Source organism: Miscanthus floridulus, chromosome 3, assembly GCF_019320115.1.
Source record: "Miscanthus floridulus cultivar M001 chromosome 3, ASM1932011v1, whole genome shotgun sequence".
Lineage (NCBI taxonomy): Eukaryota > Viridiplantae > Streptophyta > Magnoliopsida > Poales > Poaceae > Miscanthus > Miscanthus floridulus.
In genome coordinates this window covers 29,252,644-29,264,526 of record NC_089582.1, presented here as the reverse complement: position 1 = coordinate 29,264,526, position 11,883 = coordinate 29,252,644, and the positions used below count along the sequence as shown (strand labels likewise).

The window sequence follows — 11,883 nt, the reverse complement described above, 5'->3', positions numbered from 1 at the left end:
CGAGAAGATTTGAACAATATCAGGAGTACCAAAAGAATTTTAGTTTCTTATTTACTTCTGACTCATTGCAGTCATTGGATAGTAACAACTTGAAATCTTCTCGTGACAATCTTGAAGCAATCCTTAAAAGAGATGGGAAATCTAATATTGATGCTAATGAACTATATACAGAGTTGGGATTTCTTCAGGATTTCATTCCAAGAGAAAATATGGGTCCACTTGAAATCCTTAAGTTTCTAAAGCGGCATGATTGTTTTCCCAATGCAACTATTGCATATAGAATTCTATTGACCATTCATGTGGCTGTTGCTTCAGCGGAGCGGAGCTTTTTTAAGTTGAAGCTATTGAAGTCATACTTGCGTTCTACAATGACACAAGAAAGACTTTATAGTTTGGCTCCGATAGCACTTGAGAGTGGATTGCTTGAGAAGATTAACTATGAGCATATTATTGAAAATTTTATTTCAAAGAACACTAAGAGAATGATGTTATTCAAGTAAAGATTAGTTCAAAAGATACTATTCTTGATATATCACATTTGCTCTACAGTATATACATTGGCCCTGTTTGGATACTCTAGCTCGGCTAGAGGTTAGAGCTAGTTTCTAGCTCTAGACCCCTGAACTAACTCTAGCCCAAGAGGTGTTTGAATGCAAGGGTTAGATTAACAATAAATGTACTTTTCTAATCATTTGGCTCATTTAAACCATCTTTCCAGCCGGATTTGGTGTGGCAGGCTCTTGTGTGGCCTCCTCCCGCACACAAATGATACAAATACATTATTTTTACAAATCAAGCATCCAAATCACAATAAATTTTAATTTGTCCATACATATGAGATGTGTCACTCAAACTTACAAGTCCTCAATCAAGCTAAACAAAAAAATTACACTTCATGAAACAAAGCATAAGCTAATTCATCACGGAAGGCAATCATGTTGACATCTTCAACAAGAGGTTCATCTTATGGCCATGCTGATGCCGAAGAACTAGGCATTGGGTTATAATTTTCATCCGCATCACAGGCATCAAATTCTCTATCCGCAATTAGAGACGGAGGGGAAGGGCGCGGCGGGAGGGAGGGAGGCGGCGCGGGCGACCGAGATCTGCCTCCGAGGGGCCGTCGGTGCTGCTCCTTTGGCGGATTGAAGCGGTGGCGGCGTGGTTGGGACCGGCGGCGGTGCGAGTCGCGATGGGGGGAGGCGAGTCGCGATGGGGGGATGGGAGTCGTGAGGATCCGGTGCGGGTGGAGTAATAAAAAAATAAGAGTTTTCAGTGGGCCCCACCAGAACTAGACCAAATAATCACCTCTTTTGGGGATAGTTTTTTAGAGTGGGCTAGTTGTAAATAACCCACTCTAGCCCTCCTGTTTGTATACTTTTGGGCTAGTTGAGCTTAAACTAGCACAAACTAGCTCTAGCCCCTGGATCTAAACAGTGGCCCTGTTTGGATCCATGGGTTAGAGCTAGTTTGGGCTAGTTGGAGCTCAACTAGCCCTAAAGTAGTCAAATAGGAGGGCTAGAGTGGGTTATTTGCAACTAGCTCATCCTAAAAAACTATCCCCCCAAAGAGGTGATTATTTGGACTAGTTGGGGCTATTTGAGGTGGGGTCCACTGTTTTCTCTCTACTTTCACACGCACCAATGATTTGGAAAGCATATTTATTATCATTTTAACCCTTGTATCCAAACATCTCTTAGGCTAGAGTTAGTTCAAGGCTAGTCCTGAGCTAGAAACTAACTCTAACCTCTAGCTGTGCTAGAGTATCCAAACAGGGCCAGTGCCATTATTTTGATTCAGACCTCACTTAGAGCTTCGAACAGGCCTGTAAATCTGACTGCACGGCCCTGACTGTACCGCTGTATTCCCGGTACGGACAGCCACGGGCAGACCTGACGCCCTGACCTTGCTATCTCGCTCACTGGTAATAAAAATCATAGGCCTTGTTTAGATGTCATTCAAATTCCAAGTTTTTTCATTTTCTCTCCATCATATCAATTTTTAGCCGCTTGTATGGAGTATTAAATGTAGGTAAAAAAAACTAATTACACAGTTTAGTTGGAAATCACGAGATGAATCTTTTGAGCCTAGTTGGTCCACGATTGGACAATATTTACCAAATAAGATGAAAATGGTACTATTCATCGAGTTCAAAAAAATTTGCAAAGTCAACAAGGCCATAGAAGCAAAACGCTGCTAGCCATGCCAAATTACTTTAGACTAGTGGAAGGCGCGCGCCATTGCGCGCGTTAGTTCACAGTCGAAAATATAAATTGAAACATTCAATGTACAGCCGAGTTAACAGTCAAGTAGACATGTATGTAGTTGGTAACATAACACAGCCAAATATAGATTAAGAACAGCTGTAGATAGAGTAAATGGTTTGTGAGCCTATCTGAGATTTTAACAACTGATAAAACTCAATGTAAGGAAACTGGAGATACACAACCAATTTTCTGAACCAAACTGTTATTTCGCAATCAAGCCCTGATGCTAACATGCAAGTATTTGATATGGAGAAAAAAATTTGGTTAATCTGCACTTTCATTTGATCCTCCTGGTATCAGTTGGGAAACAATGAATCATACGATCCGATCCTTTGATGGACTCCTTTCGGGAAGTATGCACATGGAACACATCCTCTGTCCTGCCAGATTAGCTTTCTCAGAACCTAGTTAAGGCTATTGGAATCCATGTAACTAACGATCTGCTATTAAAATCGTGTGCACTCAAATCAAGACATCTCAAAAATAACCTTCCGATCAATTGTGTGCATGTATGCTTGCAAGAGAAGGTTGAGCGAAATTGGAATTTGGATAGAAATAAACAGAGGGAGGCAAATTGAGGGGTACCTGTTACTCTTTGATGTTCAGGAATGATGGTTGCCTTGTCCAGGAGGGATCTACATATGATTCATGAACTGCACTTGACCCCAGCCAGATCTGAATACCTAGCAATGGGAGAGGCCTGTAGCGACTCCTTCAGTAAAAGCCTGGATTGTCAGTGGCAACACAGAAAGGAAAATAGACGCCAACCTCTTAGAGAATCTACTGGAAAGGGAACTTTCACTCTTCTCACAGTTTTCATGATCAGACACCGCTGGTTCAATGGCACGATTCTTGTCCGCAGATAAAGATGTTGAACTTGGTTGGCTTGGGTACATTTTATCCAACGATATAGGATTCTTTCTTTGCAGCATGCCCTTGGCTTTTGCGTCTATTCAAAAATAACTGCATTCATAATTCCCTTATAATAGTTTGAAGAGAAAGATGCGTACAGATTAGGCCGCCAAAAAAAAGGGGAGAAAGGAAGAAAAAAAACGTCATACCTGGCCATAATTATTACTGGACATAGCTTGGAACAGTATGTGGGCAATTATTACTGGAAGCAACTTGGAACGCTATCTGTTGTCCACGTATTCTGCCAGCTCATCTTCCAGACCTAGAAACAAATGACACATAACAAATGAATCACAGTTTGTATCAGTGAAAAACAGTTACAGATTCTACGACTGTTTTATTGTAATTGATATTCTAATATGTGCTGAATCTTTTTTAGCTGTGCTGCCCAGGCACTTGATGAACCTAAAAATATGGACATGATGACATTGGCCTTCATTAACATGATGAACTGATGTGTATGAAAAGAACTATAGAAATAATGTTTGTGGTCCAATAATAAAAAGGGGTAACATGGAGACAATCGTAGATAAGAGTCTCAACTTTTTTAAGCAAATGCAATGGACTAAATAGCTGATCGATTGGAGTTGAACCTCTTTTTTTGTGTGTAGGACCAGTAATTACTGGAATTGCCTGGGCTTGAAATTGCTTCTCATTCTCATAGTGTGAAATGTACTTAGACTCAAATATTTTAGAATCGTAGATGGTACCATATATTCGAACTTCAAAGAACCACTATATATACATATACTTTGTTTGAGTAGAGTAGCTAAAATGTAAAAAAGAGCTTATAGTCTGAGTTAGATGAAGGGTACCCTAGAAAACAAAGGAAGCAATATACACCTCTTTAACACTGGAAAACAAACGGACCTCTGAGGGAAGGTAAGAGGGAGAATGCATTTCCTTGTTTTTTCCTGATGAGCCCAAAGGTGCAACATGAAATCTTAAACCATGCACCGATACACGTCTATAGATGGCAAATTTACCAAACATAAGTTCATGCTATGCGCCAACTGGTTTCCCCAAACACAAACAGCATGAACTCTCAATCTGGAGGTAAAATAAAATCTGAGAGAAGGAAGTGGTAATGCAAAATTAAGGGAGAGAAAAAGGAGACAAGATCTAAGAACAAAACCAGGTAACAGGACGCAAACAATTGAACATGAAAGTAGCAAGGAACAGACACTACATGGCATGGGGAGGACCTGAAAGTAGCAGCTGGACACAAAAGTAGCAATGAACACCGAAGATTAGTTGTAGACCATAAAACTGGCCATGGAAATTTTACCTGCGTAGCATAAAACTGGGCGTGGGAATTTTACTTTGTTTCGCACTCAACTCACCAACAACTATGAAAAGGATCTTAGATTGCTTCATGTTGGCGACAATAACATGTAACATCAGTATGGTGATTTGGAACACGACAACTGTAATGGTGGCAAGCATGATAGTGCTTATAGATTGAAGCACCATGTAGCAGGCATAGCTATATATACAGAATATTACATGGCTAGCAGGTTTGCTAGATGGCAGATTTTAGTGCATATAGAAAAGCATTAGAGTGTTGATATTATACAAGATTAGTACGATGTGCACTGCACGCTCTGTCAGATGCAGTATCCAAAAGCATGACAGAGCGTCGAGTAGAAATATTATACAAGGTTAGGAGGCAGTGGGCTGCAGTCTCTGTTGGGCTTCGTCATGGATGCAAGGATGATCAGAACTTCCGGCTGCGATCAGATTCCCAGCCGTGTTCATCGTCGTCGGAGATGTCCAGCGAGGAATCTGTGTCGATGTCTGGAGAGTGTTTTTGATATCACTAATAGGTTTGCTAAATTATGATAACTGAGGATGAGGAAGAAACAATTGGAACCAACCAAGCTGAGAGGCTGAGGAAGAAGCAAGAAAGAGATAGGAGTGGTACCTGAAATTTTGGCTGACAAAGAAAGGCTTAAAAGACAAAGTCTAGAGACCCATTTTTTTTTATCCTAACATAGAGAAAACTGAATTAATTGTACATAGATGGTGCAAGCACAACACCTAGGAACTTTGAACTCCTATAGCAAAATATTCTTTATGGGTTCTCGCTAAGTCGGCAATTTTTCCCAAATCCTAACTATCTGTAGACATTGTCAACCAATATCATCGTATACATGAAAACAATGGGAGATGCCCAGACTAATAAACTTGCACAATTCCAACCGAACTGTAGACATAAAGGTTTGTACGCAAAAAAAATTATTAATATTGAACACATCAATAGCAGGAATTATATAAAAGCGGCAAAGCTGCATCTATGCCAAACTGATATAAAGTGTCTATAATCGGACCTGCACCTACTTCCCATAAAGTATCTATGAAGATTTTATATAACAGAATTTATTTATCTATATGCTTCGATATGGCTAAATAAATTCTGAAAATAACCATGCTTTCTTAAGCTAAAACTCAGAATGTAGATGGCTGAAGGAAGAACTTACAAAGCCGAGAAGGAAGCAGATAGGTCACTTGTTGCTGGATACATTCGGTGTCGATACCTACATTTTGGAGAGGGCACCTGTAAATGCATAATTGCATCAGTATATCAGAATAATAATAATGAGGAGCCTCATCAATTTACCTCTGATTACATAGTTTCTCACAAATCTCTCAATGGTATATGTTAGAATATATAATACATTGGTCTAGCTAACTTCCGAATAATCACATTAGGATATTAAAAAACAACCACCGTGAGGTTTCATTATTTTACCTTTGATTGACTCGGTGTGCACAAATATTTTCAACGGTGTTCATGGGAGCTTGTCAGACCAAGGAAGTGGTTTGCAAAGTACAATGCTTGGGGAAAAGAATTTTTATTGGTTTTCCGGTTACCTTCCTGTAGGAAGGCAGATTCCAAGAAGAACACCTGTTCCTTGCGTAGCTGAACTTTTTAACCTGCAACAACTATATATATTACGAAACACAAAGGAACAATTAGGCCATAAAAAACCACAGACGGAAATAGAAGGGTTTCTGGAAAATGGGAAAGAAGAGATGAGTTTGGTTTAAGGGGAAAAACACGTAATGGAAGCTGTAGACTCTGAATCTGAAGTAGCATCATAAAAGAACAGATAGAAGAACAGAGAACAATGGCTTGAGCTGCATCTTTTTTAGCAGGAAATGAGGTACCAAAGATGAGTCCTATGTAGTGTCCTAGATCATGGTAACAAACAACAAAACATTCTAAAATACAGAATATTTGTGTTTCATCCCACAAGACCATAGATGGATAACATAGGTGCAGGAACTCGACTATCAGTTACCATGATCAAATCCAAGAACAGGAGGCTGTAAAAATGTTCTAAAATTAGGGTGGGGAAAGAGGTCACAGAAGAGGGAAACCATTATCGCGCACACTAACACACATAGTTGCGCTGTAGACCATGAAACACACTGAAGCTGATATCAAGTGCAGTGCCACAGTGGTAAACTGCAAATTGATCTATATAATACAGAACTCATTCTGGGAACAATAACAATAAGCATGGCTAGGTGCGTAGGTATTTGGATGAGAAAATATTAAGAAGGTAAATTACCTGAAATGGTTAGCAAGCCATGTTCTTTCCTGGTCTGAAAATGCAGGCGTATTCAATATCGAATTATTTAGTTACTGACAATAGAAAGAAAATGAAAAACTGAAAACAATTCACTCTGTATAGTGTGGCACAGAAAGCTTGCAGCACAACAATTATAGGGGACTTACCGTACAATAAATCCAAAGGAGTTGCTATGACGCTATCAAATAAGCACCTAAGAATCTTATCAGCATATATGACACCACTGACTATAAAAATATGAAAAATATGCAGGAAGCACATTTTCAAAAAGAATTTTCTTTTTGCGGTAATCATCGAATCAATCAAATTAATCTTCATGTGCCTCAAATCGAATAACACACTTAGCACGCAGCTGCTCCAAGTAATTGGTTGGCCGCTGCACAGGTGCTCAGCTCTGTTGTGTCCCTTGACCATATCGGCTCAGATTGCTACAACAACCAGCAACTCCATGGTAAGTAAGGACGGAAAACAGTAACTTATATAGTAGCAAACATAGAAACGGGAGTACCTAAGAGACGGTGCCGAGGCCGGTTAATACCAGGGGAAAGGAACCTTGGATGATTATGTAAATCTTGGAAGGACCAAGCAAGGAAACCAATACATCAAGCACTATGAAACATTATTATGGTTGGAGGTATATACCATAAGTCAGAAGCAAGCATAATGGAGGTGGAGTAAAACAAATGGGTATTGGATTAATGTACTTAGGTTTCTTGGACTAAAAAAGAGATTAAAGAAACCACACAATTTTTTCTGAACTGTTAAAACATAATGTAGTACATAACTCTTGATCAGGTAGGAATCACAGCCATGAATTAGCATGACAAAAAAAAATTTGTTGCTTAGTACCGAGGTCTCCTTTAGACAGCTAGAGCCTATCGATCTCGGCACGGCAGCGAGGTGCCACCGCGTCCCTTCTCGCTTCGCTTCGGGCCGGGGCCCGGGCGGGGCGCGTCCCCGGCTCAGGCCTCATCAGGCCGATGATCTATATACACGATACTGATGGAAAATGAACGTCCACGAGATTCGCTAATGGAGCAGTGACTACGACGACGATGCTCATTGGCTCGCTGCTGCAAACCTGGGAAATGAGGTTGAAGTATTAAATCTTGATGATTATCTCACGGAATCTTACTTTTTGAAAGTTTGGACCAGCCTAACTGTCTGTACTCTCCCACTTTTTTACTCGACATTAGACTACCTAATTCCGGATAGAACTAAATTCAACTCATGCTTATCTGTATTCAAAATATCAGTTTTCAATCTAGACTTTGTCCACAACCTATATGGTTACCCCTAAAGTTAACAAAGCTTAATGTGAAAAACTACCCCAACCTAAGACTATGTTGTAGATTTGATTTTTTAATGCAAAGTTCATGCAAAGATGATCGATCATTTCATTGGCCACATCACATAGCTTGCATGACACGTCACCGTGGAGGAGGCAGAGCTGCAAGGAGCTGTGCCAAACAGGCCCTAAGATCACATCGATCAAACACACCTAGAACATCTCACCATATCTGTTGGATGAATACATTTGTACGGTTAGATTATTGCCCCTTGTACTGTTTTAAGATGTCCTAACGCTACTCAACTGCATCCTACTAGGCAAGCGAGGGAGCAGGGGGCTATCAAACACTGAAAAGGCTGAAAACATGATAATTAGGTTCAAGAAAATAGATGGCCAATGCTTGAAAGGCTCTTTCTTTGTCCAGTTTCTTTACCGCTCGGCCCCATCCCACCACGATCTATGCTCCAAGATATGAGCTCCATCAAAATCGAGAGAGGGAGGGCAAGACAGAGAGGAGATGGGAGTTTACCTCGTCGTCCACGCAGTTGCTGGAGGGACAGCGACCTGGCGTCCGCCGCTGCTGTTGCCGGCGAGCGCCTCCACGCAGGAGCAGGGCACCGCCGGGACCGGCGCTGGGCGGTCGCGACCTGTAGCACAGCAGCTAGGGTTTCGTCCACCACAGGAGCACACCGGAGCAGAGGGAGGAGGTAGCGCGGGGGGGGGGGGGGGAGCAGCGACGCCGGCGGCCACCAGTAGGGCCCGGTCGTGCCGCGCCGTGGGCGGGGACGTGGCAGGCCGGGGGCGGACGAGCGAAGGGGAATCAGGAGAGGGAGGGAGCGGACGAGAGAGGGAGAGGGAGGGAGCGGACGAGAGAGAGCGAGGAAGGGGAAGGAGAAGCAGAAGTTTGGAGAACGGAAATCCGAAGCTGGGTATTATATTTGTTTCGCTGGATTCTGACAAGAAGCCGTATAAGGTAAATAAGAGCGCGAAGAATTCGAAGAAGCTGGAGAGGACGACGGGAAGCTGCTCCGGACGAGAATCAGCTTCAAGAGATCTGGGCCATCGATTCGAAAATCCGACGGACGGAAAAAATTGGAGTGACGTGGACGGCGCTCCTGTCGGAGGAGCAGGCCGGGCTTGTCTAGGTAAATCCGTAAACATTTTCACGTGGGCCCATATGTCAGAAAAATGAATTTTTGTTAAAACATAGCCAAGGGGTCTTGTTTTATAGATTTAATTACAATAAATATTATATTGCAAACAGATCATAAAAGTAATGCAGCGTTTAGAGACTATAGTCATTCAAAGTTTTGTAATTGAAGCTGCATGCGAAGTTCTCAAGCACTCGCCCACATTCATCTGTACACGAACTGACAAAAGCCTGTGCATTTCAGCGTGCATGACGGTGGTGGCTAGGATAGGACCTACTAGTAGCTTTTGGCAGGGATTCAATTTCAAAATGTATCGGTCAAAGACATTTGTATCTGTCAAAAAACTAGAGCCGTGAATTTTATACTATACTAACGACATGCCTAAACGTGTGTATGAATTAAATATTATAGTTACCTTTTTACCTCAAAAAATATTATAATTGCCTTAGATAAAATCACATAAATTATTATGGTAAAAAAGTTAGAAATCGGATATATAGTTAATTAGGTATTTGGATTTAAAGCTTGATTATCCACAAATTTTAAACTCCGTGCATGCAGCACGTGAATGGCGCACTGCACTGCACTGCATCCAGCAGCATGTGACCTGTAACCTCAACTTCTTTAGAGCTCTCACGCAGCTTTGTGTAGGTGTGTCCCGTCATCATTTTAGTGCCTGCTCATACAACGTGAGTGCCAACATTTACACGTCAGCAATTTTGAAAAAGCAAACACCCTTCTCCAAGCAGTGGACCCCACAACTCCATCCCCTGAACCCGCTTTACTGGAAAATTTGGAGACCACGATGCACGCTCTATTTCGGCCTGGTTTAGATTGGGGCAAGGGATCAGTATTTGGCACTGTAGCACTTTCGTTTGTATTTGATAATTATTGTCCAATCATGGCCTAACCAGGCTCAAAAGATTCGTCTCGTAATTTACAATCAAACTGTGCAAGTCCGCGCACTCGTCTCCTGTCTCCGTAAGTCCGCAGCCCTCACGGTGACTTCACGTGTGTGGCGACGGCGCGACGCTTCGTGTTCATCTGATCATCTCGTCTCCAGCCGACGCTCATCTGTTCGTCTTGCAAGCAGTGAAGCAGGCACCAACAATAGGAAGAGGTCCGAGGCGGAGGCCCCTGCAGGACGGAAGGTATTGTTTTTTTCAATTCCATCTGTACTGTACTTGTACTAATTAAATCCTTCGTATGAAAGTCTAGAACTGCTTGTATAATTTTAATTTTATTCTTTTCATCTTTGAAGACATGTCTTCTACAAATCAATTTAGAAAATATGAATCAGGTTACCAAAAGCGTAAGAAGAAACAAAGAATTGAGGAGTTAACTCAGTCTCAGAAAGGAGCAATTGATAGATTTATTATAAAAGAATCAAACATGATTTCCGGTAATGTGGCAGTTGATCAAGGTACTGCACTTGATAGTAATATTGAAAATGATCTTAGAGATGGTTAGACAGGGACAGAAAATAATATTGAGGTTCAGAAAGTTCCTATTAATAACATAAATGTTGAAACAGATAATGATGGTGATAACAGTGAGAATATTGGTGATTCTTTTCAGCCTGATATATTTGATCCAAGATATTGGGATTCACTTAATCCTAAACAGATAGATATTTTAGCACAAAGAGCTCTAGAAGAGACTTATCAATTCAGAAAAGTCCCAAGGATAGATATTCTAAAAGATTTTCTGCACTATTCTATACTAGAATTCTATCAAATGGAGAGCATTGCGATAGAGATTGGCTTGTCTATTCTAAGGAACTCGATAGAGTATTTTGCTTCAGTTGTAAATTATTTACAAAAGGGCATAGAAAGGGTCAATTGGCAACTGAGGGGTATAATGATTGGATACATCTTGGTAGTAGGCATAAAGAGCATGAGACAAGTGCAGATCATGTTTTGAATATGACCACTTGTATGAGTTATGTAGTAGGTTGCAAAGTGATCAAGCTATTGACAAAACTGCTCAGCGATAACTTGAGAAAGAAAAAGACCACTGGAGAAAAGTATTATTCAGAATTGTTTGCATTGTTAAATTTCTTGCCGAGCACAGTCTAGCATTTCATGGTACTAACAGCAAACTATACGAAGATAGCAACAGAAATTTCGTAGGTTTGATAGAGATGTTGGCTAAATTTGACCTAGTTATCCAAGAGCATGTTCGTCATATTACAAGTGAAGAAACTCTACTTTATTATCTTGATTCAAAGATTCAGAATGAGTTGATCAACTTGCTTGCTTCTGCTATTAAGTCTGAAATGGAAAGGAACAAAGTATTTCTCTGTCATACTTGATTGTACCCCTGATGCAAGCCACCAAGAACAAATGTCTTTAATTATAAGATATGTGGATTCATCTTTAGATAATATTTTCATAGAAGAATCCTTTCTAGGATTTTTAGATGTAAATGATATAACTAGACAAGGACTTTTTGATGTGCTAGAGAATGAACTAAAGTGTCTTGATCTTGATATTGATGATGTGAGAGGCCAAGGTTATGACAATGGGTCAAATATGAAAGGAAAACATCAAGGGGTGCAAAGGAGACTTTTGGATGTAAATCCTAGAGCTTTCTATTCTACTTGTGGTTGCCATAGCCTTAATTTAACACTTTGTGATATGGCCAAGACTTGTGGTAGAGCT

General features: G+C 40.8%; 1 long non-coding RNA gene across 8 annotated transcripts; it reads right to left on the bottom strand.

Annotated features, from left to right (window-relative positions):
* Positions 1–2,378: 2,378 nt before the first annotated feature.
* Positions 2,379–6,031, bottom strand: LOC136545333 (uncharacterized). 8 transcript variants are annotated; one of them, XR_010780997.1, is made up of 6 exons: positions 5,932–6,031; positions 5,660–5,736; positions 4,838–5,167; positions 3,329–3,441; positions 2,853–3,230; positions 2,379–2,647 (listed from the first exon to the last, which is right to left on the bottom strand). It is a non-coding gene; the product is annotated as an uncharacterized lncRNA (long non-coding RNA). The 8 variants fall into 8 exon arrangements; XR_010780998.1 differs by having other exon boundaries at positions 4,838–5,115; positions 5,932–6,029; XR_010780996.1 differs by lacking the exon at positions 5,932–6,031 and having other exon boundaries at positions 5,660–5,781.
* Positions 6,032–11,883: the final 5,852 nt, after the last annotated feature.